Here is a 14,180-nt window from a genome sequence, read left to right as displayed (position 1 = left end):
CAGTGCCAGAAAATTTTTCTGTTTTGGTACCTTTTTTCCCATTTCTTTTCGTCTGTCTTTCTTATTTTCTGCCTTGTGTACTTTTCCAGGATTTTTTCGTTTTCTGCGCATAACTTCATATTTTTATTGCGTGATTTTGACACCGTGAAGTTGCCCTTTAGTGATATTTGTTTGTCATGCCTGGTTTTATTCATGATTTTGTGTATTGTCATTTATATATGATATTTTTGTGTCCGAGTTCCTCAAGGCGAAAGACCAAAGAAATGGCACCGGAGGCATGATGTAGGTTTCTGTGCACGACTATCTTCCAGGTCTATCTTTTTAGGTTTTTTTTGGATTGATACTGACGGTGTTGTTAGCTCTCATAAAATAGCCGTGTATGGTCAACTGGACAATAAGCAACAATGATTTCATCATCATACTGTGATGAGAGTATTGGTCAACGAAATGTTTGTTCAGGGCACATTTTTGCAGACCAGCAAAACTCGACTACAGTGTTTAGTGTGGTTGACAGGATATGGATTACATTGAAGGGTGAAACATAGGATTTTTGGAGAATGAGAACAGTCGGTAGGTGGCAGAAGTAAGGCTTGATGGACTGGATACATGTGTGGCGAAGCTGACACAGCCGGGGAAAAAAAAAAGTTGGATCGCTTGGCCAGACTGGAATCATTCAAGGCAAGACTGCTTCAGTACTGAAGGTATGTGAAGATTTTGGTCGTTTGGTTATTTTGTCGTTTGAAACATGAAAGTGTGTGTGTGTGTGTGTGTGTGTGTGTGTGTGTGATTTACGTATTTTATATTTATCTTATTTAAGTTTGCGTGCAGTGTGAAACAGGGTGAAAGGTGGTGGGGTGGGAGGCGGGATTCTTTGTTTTAAAGAATGATGAGGAGGCCGTTTGATTTTGTACCTCATATAATAATATATTTCCAGAGACTTAGAGATGCCAATTTAATATTCAGTTCCGAAGAGATATTTAACATACACACAGAGACGGATGAACACACACACACACACACACACACACACACACACTGACATACGCACACACTCAAAGACTGGCACTCCCCCCCCCCCACACACACACACGAACAAGAAGAGCACTTGTACAGTGAGCGTTTATTGACAAACGTGAGACCATACCACAGATAGATATATTATTCCACTTTTGTTGACGACCACTGTGGCGGGACCGGAGCCTCCTGCAGCAGGGTGGGTGGGGGTGGGGGGTGGGGGGCAGGGGTTAGGAGGGAAGGGGGGTGGGGGTGGGGGGCAAGAAGGGAGTCCACTCTGTTGTGGCCGGGTGGAACACCACCACGGGGCGGAACCAGTCCCTCTGTCCCTGCAACCAGGGGCAGGGGCCAGGTGACGTCGGTTTTTTTTTTTTTTGTTTGTTTTTGTTTTTTGTTTCAGTGATGTCACTGCTGTCGCGCCAGGACACCTCGAAGAAAACACTACACTTTTGACGGCTGGCTCGTCACTGACCACAAACGTGCATATTAATTGATGATAACACAGGTAAGATAGAGAGATGTTGGTCCAGGTCCTGTACACATACGTGGGAGCTAACCACTGATGGAGGATGTGTTATGTGGAACATGTACAGTACCGCCCAATACCGTGGATGGGAACACTTTGTACTGGAAAGGTTTCAATTCCACTGCATGCTATGGATGAGGCGGGAGGGATGATGACCCCTTTCAAAGGTTTGAAAACAACTTCAGACAAACATTCGTTTTCAACATTTGACATGGCATGACGATTCTGACAGCTTTTAAACATTCAGTCTCCTGACAGTCACATTTCCACAAGGTGGATGGATTCCCGCATAGTATTCCAACAATGCTTAAGACATCCCAGGTTGGATTCCCAAACATTCATTAACGCAAGACTTGAAAGCGTCCCAGATGGACACCCGGCAAAAAATTCGTTTAGTGTACAGGCCATCCGTACGTACATACATGTATACATACAGCAACAGCAAAAAATGTATGGCAACAAACAGAAGTGTTTACAAAAGTGAGAAAACATCATTGGTGGTGTCAAACGACGTTTTTTTCTGCTTAAGAATAGACCCACCGCTATCTACTCATCTACCTACATACCATCACCAAAGGACAAAATCAAACAATACCAGACACCTACACAAACGATACATTTTCTTCTGGATATACTTGGCTCATGGTGTTTATAGGTGAAGTTTTGTTGGGTAAACCTGGGAACCATTTTGCTATAGTGTGACCCTAGAAAGGACCGTCAGCCACGTAGCAGAATTTTCCCCTTAGTTCTCTCAAGTGCGCTTGTATAGATATCCATGCTGAAAACGTTACCAGCCGATTGTAGTGTTCGAATGAGCAAAGAATATAATTACAGCAACAACAAAATTAAAAAAAAAAAAAAGAAGAAAAGAAAAAAAAAAGTATCTTCATAATTATGACGTAAGTCTGAGGCGTATAATTATCATTATTGTTTTATTACAGTTCACATTAAAAGTGTCAGTGTAAGTACCGAAAAAAGCAAACTAATTCACAGCAGCGGAGTGCACAGACTGAACATGCATGGCAAAAGCACACACAAGCACAACACGGCTCTTGTACAGACAAGTCGACACGTTGTACAAGCAACACACACACACACACACACACACACACACACACACACACACACAAATAAAACCGCTAAGTTTTGCCAACCCACTGCTGTTTATCAATAAGCCTTTAAACGTATGTTACTTCGGATCCGCCCTGTCGATAAGCTTTTAACAGTATGTGACTGAAGAGTTTCCTGACTGAAGGGGAATCGATGGAGCGGCGAGGGAGCCCGACCAGCCCACAGTGGCACTATGTCAGGAGGAAGGGAAAGAGGGAGCGGGGTTGTTGGAGGACAGCAGTATCGGCTTTGGGGGCGTGGGGTTGGGGGTGGGCATAGCACTGTCAGGGACAGGAGTAACGATCCCTCCCAACCCCCCACCCCCATACCCTCCTCCTTCCCATTGTCAGGTGCCCCGCCTGTGTGGGAAACCCCCTGTGTGAAGTGACATGATGTCATGAGGTTGGCGAAGAGGGGGTGAGAGGCGGGCAGGACTCGATAAGGGTTTTGTCGCTTGACTGCCCACAGGTCATTGTTGATGGAGGTGGAGCGTGAAAGGGGTGTGTGTATGGGGGGGGGCAGAGGGGGTGGAGGGGTATGAACATGGCCACGCTTTCCTTTTGGAACCCACAGCTTGAGGGGGCAGCCAGTAAGGTTCTGGTTGACTCCGTGCAGTTTGTCAGACTGAAAAGGGAAGGGCCTATATGCACGCTGTCTCTCTCAGACGCATTGGTAGACGATTGATAAAATAGCATAGTTTGGACTTCCCACGGTGGGGTTAACTGTTAACACCGTTGCACTCGGAAAAGCAATCCGAACACACACTTTATTGATGTTTTATTGACTCGCTGAATGTTAGCACTCTAGGTGGTGATTTCTCGGACACATCCGCTTCAGGCAGTACGACTTCGCAGCTTAAAGTACACATGGTCACGCCCCAACAAGTCTCTATTCCGAAGATACATTTTCATTCTAGTCATTCAAATGTATCAGTTCATTTTAAGAAACACTGCTTTGCATACTTTATTTCTCAGGTATTATAGTACATCGTTTACATTCAAGCAACAGCAATTTTGTCTCGGTTCCATAAGTTGTAACAGATAGCTAGCTGCGTAAAAGCAAGTGAATATATTGAATTGCAGCAAAACTTCCTGTATGTTCACTGCATTAAAAAAAAATCACATCGTCTTATGTCAAGAACAGCATACATATATATTTAGAAAATAATACAGAGGTGTTAAGAACTCTGGACTCGGACATAGCTGGTAAAAAAAACCCCAAAAAACATGGTGGCAGATCTGCCCCTGGAGAGGACGTTTTGAAGAAAAAAAATCTCTTGAGGTTCGTATGTGTCTGGTATGCCTTTGCGCATTGTATTGTATTGTTTTTGTGCCACAACATATTTCTGTGTGGAATTCGGGTCGTTCTCCTCTGGGACAACGCGTTGCCACAGTGTGGCGCCACCCTTTTTGTTCAGCCTGCAAGTGTATTCGTTTAATTATCAACGTGGAATTTTCAACAGAATTTTGACAAGGGTCCTTTCACGTTTGTTTCGTGTATGCTGCACACTGGATCTAGGTTTGTCGTCTCATCTGAATGACTAGTACCCAGACCACCACTCAAAGTCTAGTGGAGGGGGGAAGAAGAAAAAAACAAACAAAAGTTTGTATATGATTGAACCCGCGGACTCTCACGCTTCCTGGTCAAGACGCTTAACCATGGGGCCACCACCACTCCATTCTATGAGACGTCAGATGGTTTGGATGTCGGGGTTCGCCAAGAAACGTTAAGGTACAATACTGAAATCCTGTGGTTATCAGAACCCAGCCTTCGATCTTCAGTTGGTCATGTGCTCGTGGAATTTGTGTGTGTGGCAGTTACAGCATTTTTTCTGCTGTAATTGCTGGTGAAGATGACCAGAAAGTAAGCTCTTTCCGCTGTTGAGATAGTAAATGGTTCATCAGTTTTCAATGTTAATTGTGTAATGGTGAGAGGATTTTTATTTTTGTGTAAGAATCGACTGATTCTTTTCATACTGAACTAATGTTCTGTGATTTTCGCAGGCATCTGCACAGAAATCGGAAGAATTCCATGTCCGTGCCACCTTCACTGGAAAAGAAGTCCATCGCCGTGTGTGACTTGGTCAGCCTACTTTATGGAATGGGGGGTGATTGGGGTTCTTTCTGCCTTCTTCACTGGAAGAGTCCATCACTGCGTGTGACCAGGGTTAGACTACTTCATAGAGGGGGGAGGATTTTTACTCTGCCTTCTCTACTGGAAGAGCCCATCACTGCCTGGCCAGGTCAGTCTACTTCATTGAGAGGAGGGGGGGGGGGGGGGATTTTCCCTCCGTCTGCCTTCTTCACTTGAAGAGTTCATCACTGTGTGTGACCGGTCAGGTTGGTCAAAAATTAATGGGGGTGATTTTCCCTCTGTCTTTTTCACTTGAAGAGTCCATTATTTTGCGTGATCAAGTCAGTCTAGTTTGGTGGGAGTTCTTTTTGCCCCCCCCTTTTTTTTTTTTTTTAAAATCAGAACAGTCCATGATAGTTATTGTCTATGACAAAGGTCGGTCTACATTATAGGGGGATTTTTCTCTCTGGTTTTTACATTTTATTTTTTATTGTTAATAAATTTTATCATAAATTACTGTAGTAATATTCCTTACAGACCGACCCGAGGATAGGTGACTTGTCAGCCACACAGCATGTCCGTCTACTCCCTAGTTCTCTTCTTTAAATCGTCAAATTCACAAACAGTAGATTGGTGGTAGTGGTACAAGAAGACACCCACCCCGACCCCCTCCCCTTCCCCTTACCACAGACACAGACAAAACTACCCCTGCACGTTTGATATGCACAGAATTTCTTGTCATTGCTACACACGTGTTAATTAAAGAATGACTTCTACACACCGTTACAACACCAACAAGCAATCTACAGGATGACTGGAAAAAATCGAGGTTGGCTAGACTTTGAAAAAAAAACCGAAAAGTTTCCTACTGACCCGTATTACTCCAAAACAGACTTGTGGGGGGTTTGTCCCCACCCAAGTGTCCATGATTGAAAATAAATACACCAAACTGCTACACACCGTTGTAAGGCCTAGGCCCCGCTTGGACAAGAACTGGTAGCTACTTGTGTCGTTTGCACCGAAAAAAAAAAAGAAAAAAAAAAAGACAGGACACCTTGACGGTGCGTTCACACAAATAAAAACTTAACTGTCATGATTTTGAGACAGAAGTTGAGCGTGCGTTATTAGCATGCCACTTACTAAGCAACCACCAGAATTTAAAGAGGAAAAAAAAAAAAAAAAGGCAAACTTAAGACTTAATGTTTGTTTACTGCCAGACTTTTTTTTTTTCAATGATCGTTTTTTTTTTCTTGACACTCGGCATGATACATGAATTGACATGCATTAAAGACAACACGAAGCAGCTATGTGAACAATAGCATATAATTTATAGAGCGCAGGAAGAACACAACTGCACGAGATGCACCAGCGTAACATTTATACAGAGATGTATGAAAGAGGGAAGCTATACTTTTAATTCAGCTCTTGACTATCTTTGATTTTCTTATATTTTTTTTAAAGGCTTGTTTACATAGTATGCCACTCTGAATGAGATTAGTGTGTGTGCTTGTGTGTGTGATCTTTATATGGAAAGGGTATATATAACGTAAAAAAAAGAATAAAAGAAATGTGTTTATTTTTAAAATAAGTAAAGACGATTGTTGGATTTTTACGAAAGACGTTCTCTGGAAAGTAAAGACGAAGACACACACACACACACACACACACACACACACAGAGTATAATTATAATCAATCAGTCTCTTGGAGGGTGCAGTGGCGCACCATATATCGCAATGTGTATATTTCCAGCGTCTCATACTTTTGATCTTATCAGTATCGGTATCAGTAGCTCAAGGAGGCGTCACTGCGTTCGGACAAATCCATATACGCTACACCACATCTGCCAAGCAGATGCCTGACCAGCAGCGTAACCCAACGCGCTTAGTCAGGCCTTGAAAAAAAAAAATCTTAATCAACAGCACAGTGGTGATAGAACGTTTTATTGTGGTTTTTTTTTTCTTGGGGGGGCTGGGGAGTGGGTAGGTGTTGCATGATATTCATAGCTGTTTCACATATTACTCAAATATTAGTTTTTAAAAAAAGTTCACATTTTATTATCATTATGTATGTGCCTTAAAACACACAGAGAAGAAAACGTGAGAGAAATCAGCTGGAATCGTGATCAGAGCATCCAGGATGACCTGCAACTCTGGACAGCACTAGGGTGGGGTGGAGAGGAAATACAGTTTTCACAGTCCCAATTCATTCATAAGCAGAAAGCAGATCAGGACCTGATGTCCATGAGAATTTAAATAAATAAATAAATAAATAAACGAACATGACAAAGGTAGCGGAGGAGAAATCCTTCTGACTCGTGCTGGTGTTTTTTTTTTTTTTTTCTCAGACAAAATAACATGATTTAAATTACTCTCAATGCACACACGATGAAGACAGTTATCAGAGAAAAAACAACAACGACAAAAAAAAAAAAAAAAAAAGTAAAATGAAGCGTTTTCGGAAACAACATAGAAAAGAAAAAGAACAAAACAAAAAACTCCACACGACGACCACATCGAGGACAAACCACCGCAAGCTAAGCACGGGTATAGCTCTTTATACACTGGTTTCATGCACCTATGTAGTTATTGTCCGTTTACGAACCGTACACCAGTCCGCAACCCCCCCCCCCCCCCCCTGCCCCACCCCGCTTCCCAGTGAAGAGATCGAGAGGCTCGTTTCGTTATGTACATGGATGCAGACTCACTGCGTGACTTTCCCCGTTTTGGAACACCCACCAGTTACCCCCGACCCATGCCCATCTCATGTTTACTACCCCAAGGAACATTGATTGCCTTAAAGAGTTGGGTTTGACTGTAAGACAGCAGGTTTGAACTTTTGCGACCGAATGTGGCACGGTGCTGCAGTGGGCCCTGCCCCCCCGCGCAGCACGCTACAGTGTGGCGTTAATTATAGCGACATCATATCAGCATCTGGACCGCTGTGTCACACACACTGTTTTGTTGACTCCGGTATCAGACATCACAGAGTCAACGCGGGCAGATTTTTTTCTCTCTCACAGGCATTTCATAAAGACGAGGAGTGAAAGAATTAATACACGAAAAAAACAAACAAAAACCAACCTTTCAGGTATCTCTAGTTTAGGCAAGGAAGAGGAGATGGTGGACACTCCCCTACCCTACATTTCCAAAAGAATCAAGAAGTCGTTGCTTTGGTGGGTGCGTAAGAACACACACACACACCACACACACAAACGTGTCAACGCACTTTGCACAGACGCACGCTGTTTTGCTGAACATAGCTTTACACGTTATAAAACGAAAACTACGGCTGTGCATTTCATATTACTACTCTGTGTTTACAGTTTCTGAAACGCATATATTTGTTGGACACATGGTGAAAATCAACCCAGATATTGTGTTCGAAGCGAGCGACATCATGGCACTGATCGCTGTAATGAAGGAAACGCTGGTAGACGAGAAACGTTCTGGGACTCTATAGTTTTATATATTTATTCTGTACATGGGGGCTGTCCTGTGATCGAGGCAAATAAAGCTGAAAATATTTCAAGTATTTGCATCAAAAGAAAAAAACACACACACCCTTATTTGGAATTGTTAAACAAAATCGCGCTACAAAAAAGAAACGAATGAGCTTCCAACAACATTGAGGTTTTGTTTTTGAACAAAAAGCATAATAAGCGAAAATGTATATATTTAAAAACAAAACCAAAAAACACCTTTCTCATTCAATAACAATATATTCAAATTAACTGAAAACGCCCATTGTAAATTTTTACCGATGCTTAGTCGAATCACTACGCTGTGTTTCAAACACGTGCACTGTTGCTTGCTGCTGAGATTTTTAAAAGAAAACTTGCCATGAATATTGTTATGCCATGCCCACCCATAAAACACCACGGGTGTATCGGATAAACGTTACGTCAGAACAGATAGTGCGTCCCCAAGATGAGCAATGCCCCCCTTACTTTCCCACCCAGCACATATAAAATAAAGCCCACGATGCTGTAAACAAGTCCATTCCAGCTGGATATACTATTTGCTAAATAGATAAAATGAACTAACGAATAGACCACCACCAAATACTACCAGAGTGAAAAACACCAACAGCACACACACGAAAAAAGAAGAAAAAAATGACATTGAGCGTAGCCGTCAGTGGGATTTCATAGTGTCCTGAGATGTTCCCTAAATTTGTTTTTGAAAGCCACGCTGAAAATGGTCGAGACTACTTCAAGACGTCATTCTTTTCTTTTACCCATATATAAACAAAGTACGGCGGGTTTTTTTTTTATAACCTTTTTTAATTTAATATTTTAAAAATTTGTATTAAGTATTGTTACTACGTTGTCCTGCGTTTCGTTATATGCTGGTAACCCGCCGTATTACGTTCATACGTGGCGAATTTTGGTAGCCTCCTGACCAAAAACAAACATTGCTTTTCGTTTGTGGCTCATCAACAGTCGCAGTTTCGTTATATTTCGTTATTCATACTCCACAGATTAAACTTGGGTCAGACGCGAATGAATCAAATGTCAGTGAGAACGTCTCGGGAGGTGAATGCAGACACAGAAAACAAGTGCAGCCCATGGCTACTTGGGAAGAAACTGTAACTTGTGAAGGATTTACCTTACACAGACTGTCTTGAGATAATTGGCTGACATACATTGTGTGAACAAGGGGCATGACTGGCTGACGAAATCCATACTGTAAACCAGAGACTCGCTGGGCTCATCAGATTCGCTTTGTGATAAACAGTTTGCACGCGAGTTTCACTTCATAATAAATCAGTGAAAAAAAGGGGACATGATAGGAATTCATCTGGTTATCTCGTAAACGAATAAAAAATGAACGTCTTTCAAACAGGGCGAGGACAAAAATCCGCGCAAGTCGGACACGCGAGATCCAATACAAAACCGGTGTGTAACCTGATTTTCAAGATATAGTTAATCCTGTATGGGGTTGCCCCAGTGTGTCATGAAGGTTGCATTGCTCAGGACATCGCGGCCCTATGGCACTAGTCACCTGTCTTTGAAAACATAAAGAACGCACACCACCATTCAAGGGAGCGGGATAGGGTATAACGTACATTAGGTCTCAAAGCCGCGTGCTTTTCGTGTTCTGTATTACGTTCTGCCATGTAGTCAACAGTCATCATTACCCCCTCGTCGCTGAGGTCAGGCCTCTGTTCTGTGTACGAGGCGAATGCTGTGATGATCATTGCTGTCCAGAATGGGTTAACTCCCTGCACCCCCAAGCCACTTCTCTTACCACCTTGCACAAAAAATCTCGTAATAGGAAATTATTTGTTACAAAAGACGAGGCACAGCAGCGGAATGCGACAATGACAAGAGCTGTGGCGAGAAATACATTGTGCATCTCTTTAAAAAGGCCTGGCCCTCTCGACAGCGCAAGCGTTCAGGTAGGATGTATCGGTCAATCATAAAAATGCTTCCTGTCACTGAAAGACTCGCAGACCGGATACCGAGGCTTCAGTAATTTGCAGTTGTACATTTGTGTTGGAAAAGTGCCCCCCTTACGCCCACCCCCCTCCACTTCCCACACTTCGTCTTCCGTCCATCAATTTTGCCAGTGTCTACATCAGCATGAATCCCTCCCCGCCCCGTCCCCCCAAACCCCTCACTCCACCACCAACCCATCTGTCAATCATGTCAACCAGTCGTGTCCACATCGGCAACAGTACCACCCCCTACTGTCGCCCAGTCTGAAATTCTGCCCGTTTTCGTCTTCCAGTGCGAGAGGTAGGGGGATGGGGGTAGGGATGGAGTCGGAAACGAACGCTACAGATCATGTAGAACTTTAACAGACTGCTCAGACAAGTTTACAATCAAATAAATACACAAATGAATGTCACTGTGGTTATCAATGGCGACACAAGCACGCCCCAGTCGTCTCACTCTGCTCCATGTAAGTAGTAGTTGTGAGCACAACGGCGCCACAGTCAAGAACGGTGGTGGCATCACAAAAGACAGCGTACGTTCAGTTGATCAGGTTTGCCGGTGCAGTCTGTTGTTCCTGTCACAGTCAGTACCTGAGATCTGAAGTTTATATTAGTTCAACAGCATGGTCAACAACAGAAACGACAACAACAACAAAGCCATGAATACGGTGGACAGGACTACATGCAGTAACCAGTGAACATGGCCGTCATACATAACATGAATTGCAACAGGTCTGTGGACAAAAGGGGAGAGGGAAAAGCTGGGGGTCCGAAAGGATGAGCCAGAACTAAAAACATCACGACCAAGGACGATTACCGTTATCATCACAGCTAGGACAAGCACCAGTCAAGATTCTCATGAACAGACAGTTGAAGTCCAGAAACGAAACGCGGGGCGATCTTGGCTCACTCTATCCATGTATACTATCAGCAATCTATCAACACAATTCATCGGTTTTGTCTCCTTGCAGATAGGGGACTGGTCGCGTGAGTCACAATCAAGTTTTCATGATGTCCACCAACGGGGTCTACACAAACGAATGTCCCCGGAATGGACACGGGTTTAACGTGATAATAATGGCAACATTGATGATTGATGACGATTGCAAACATAAACATGGTCATGGCAAGCTAACGTGTTTGCAACAAAAGGACAAAAGGCTGCTTCTCTTGTTGCATTTTCAACAACGTACTAGAGGAAGTCATCCACAAGGGGGAAAAAAATGCCGGCAGAGGCATTGGCAGAACTGATCATACAGCGTTTTGAATTGGGGCAAAAAAAGGTTCATGGTAGAGGATAGACATCATGAGCCACCACCGACTGTTCATTACTATGGCATGGCCAGAAATGACTTGTGTTCAAGACTGTTCAGCTCCCCCAGGACACTTGGAATACGGTTAAATCGAAGCTAATTCGTACACTGCCCGTTTGACATTGAATACTCTATTGAATATCAACATCATTGATCTCTCTCTCTCTCTCTCTCTCTCTCTTACGGACGGACACACACACACACACACACAGAGACTACGTATGTTTCTGTGAGTACGCTCAAGCAAGGGATTACCATTTCAATGGCAGTCTGATCAGAAATGTATTTCACACGTACAAAGAAAACAAACGAAACGCTTCTTTTGAAAACAAAGCTGGAAATACCGGTAACTGAACCCATTCTGTGATGACATGAAATTAACCCCCTTCTGAGCGCGGCCACTCCCATCATTGCCAAACAGTTCTTGTTCGCGAAGCAGTGCCGGACACTGGAACCGAGGTGCGTACAAACCAGAAGCTTAGACCCTGGGGCTTCACCCCACAGAATTCTCACAGCAAGACCGAGTTTTCTTTCCGCGTGATAAGCGCAACGACCTATATAACCAGTAACATTTCAACAGTTATTCTGGGATAGGGATTTTTCATGACGGTCATCATTATCATTGGAGCTCTCATTTGCCGACTTTGTCTGGTTTATGTCGCTGCTTATGAATAAGACATCGGAAGTTCCACTTATTAGGTAATAATAGAAAATAAACAACACGTATGGTCGTTTGGATTCGGTCAGGAAGCAGTAGAGTTGGGTGGTGATCCCAGAAAATGCAAAATTGATGTCTGTGAGCCTTTCTGTGAAATCAAGACGCATATACAATTAATTACGTGCGTTACGTTTTTTTGTTTTTCTTTCGTAACTAAATACATTTGCAGATTTCCGTCACGCAGTTTAATAATTATGCGCTTCATCGTGCATTATTACAGACCATCAATGATTTTATTCGGACAAGAAACCTGTATCGTTACCTTTCGTGCATTATTTTTCATCCATTACTGATTTTATTTGTGTTACGAGTTACCAAAGTCCGTACCCTTATGTACATTATTTCACATCATTCTGAATACCAACATCTAGAAGTCGACATTCAAATGAAAGCACGTCGTCGTCTTGTAAAGTATCATTGGCGAACTTCTGAACAACAACAACAAACTGTGTTTTGCCTGTCATGCACGATAACAGTATTTTGTTTCGGTCACTTTAAGAACAAATGAACGACGTGCAATGGGGAAAATGGATGGATCATTCCACAGCATCATGGAACATCAACATATTGCATTTTCAGCACATCGTCAAGTCATGTTAGTACGCAAAGCACTGTTCCACATCTTTGTGGAGATCATTTAGTATACACAGATATATCTCTTACACACACACACACACCCGCGCGCGCGCGCAATAATTGGTTGCTATCATACAATCGTGTATCAAACTGCGGGGAGTCCTGGAAATCTACATCAGAGCTCAAATAGTTCACAGACAAAAAATGGCAACCCGAATACACACACCAGGAATCAACACAGATTAATAAGGATTTTGTGTAAGAAATTCTCAACGCTGATGTTGTATGGCGATTTTTCTCCAAACAACACAACACGACGATAATTTCACCCACTTGTCTCTACACACACATGCAGCTATGCATTGGTTCATAATGATTATTGCCCATTCAGCTCCCTAGAACAGAACGTTGGTGATGTCTGGTCCGCTCACCAAACACACTAGGCTAATATAATTATAGTGGTGGCCGGAAAACCCTCCCTGCCACACTTGTTTCACAAAACAATACGTCATCGCGATTTTCACCGTTTCCACGCACAGTATACTTCACAAACGCATCGCTTAGTATCACAAACGTGTGTGTATAACTAACGTAGCCTTCACTATCACAATGTTGTCAACGTATCAACACAACAGGCAGACCAGTAGCCACCAGCCAGTCTCATGTAGTCAGCTCGATGGAGGTCTTGCGGGCGATTCGTGGGATTTGCAGCCCGCACCAAGGTTAATGGCTGTCTTGTCAACACTCTTTCTGTGGTTTCAGTTTCAAAATGAAATTCAGTCCCCGTGTAAAATGTGTAAGACCCCGAAAACATCGTAAACAAAAGTTCAGACTTCAGCGCAAGTGTAGTCCTTTGTAAAAATGTGGTAGAACTCCCCGTGGTTTTCATGTCGTCAACATTACGTGTACGCACCTTTGCCCAACGCTGTCGCATTTTCACAGCATACCGCTTTGTAGTCCATCACGTCCCCTCGCGAGGATCCTGGGTGTCAACAATATGTTTTGAAAACTATTGCACATGACATAATTTATCACACACTTTTCAGCACGTTCGAAGCCAACGAGTACCAAAAATCCACCAAAATTAGCCATTCTGTTTAAATACGCGCCATTCTTTGTACAGAAAAAATGTGCATGAGATCTTTTGGGGGAGGGTGGTGGGGGGAGGGTGGGGGGGATGTGTAAACTCGCTGTTGTGTTGATGTATCCCAGGACTTATTAAACATCTTTGCTAATGTTATCGATTTTGGTGAACACAACCAGCATCTGTAATGTACGTTGCATCTTTCATTGTAATATTTAATCATCATGTCGTACCGTCATACATAACATATATATAAATATATGTGATAACACACACGGTTATTGCTGTTGCTGATGATTTATTAAAGGCTCGCTTTCGTGTTGCC

The sequence above is a fragment of the Babylonia areolata genome, chromosome 17, assembly GCF_041734735.1.
Source record: "Babylonia areolata isolate BAREFJ2019XMU chromosome 17, ASM4173473v1, whole genome shotgun sequence".
NCBI classification, from domain to species: Eukaryota; Metazoa; Mollusca; class Gastropoda; order Neogastropoda; family Buccinidae; genus Babylonia; species Babylonia areolata.
The sequence above is the reverse complement of the archived record's forward strand: the minus strand, read 5'-3'. Positions refer to the sequence as shown.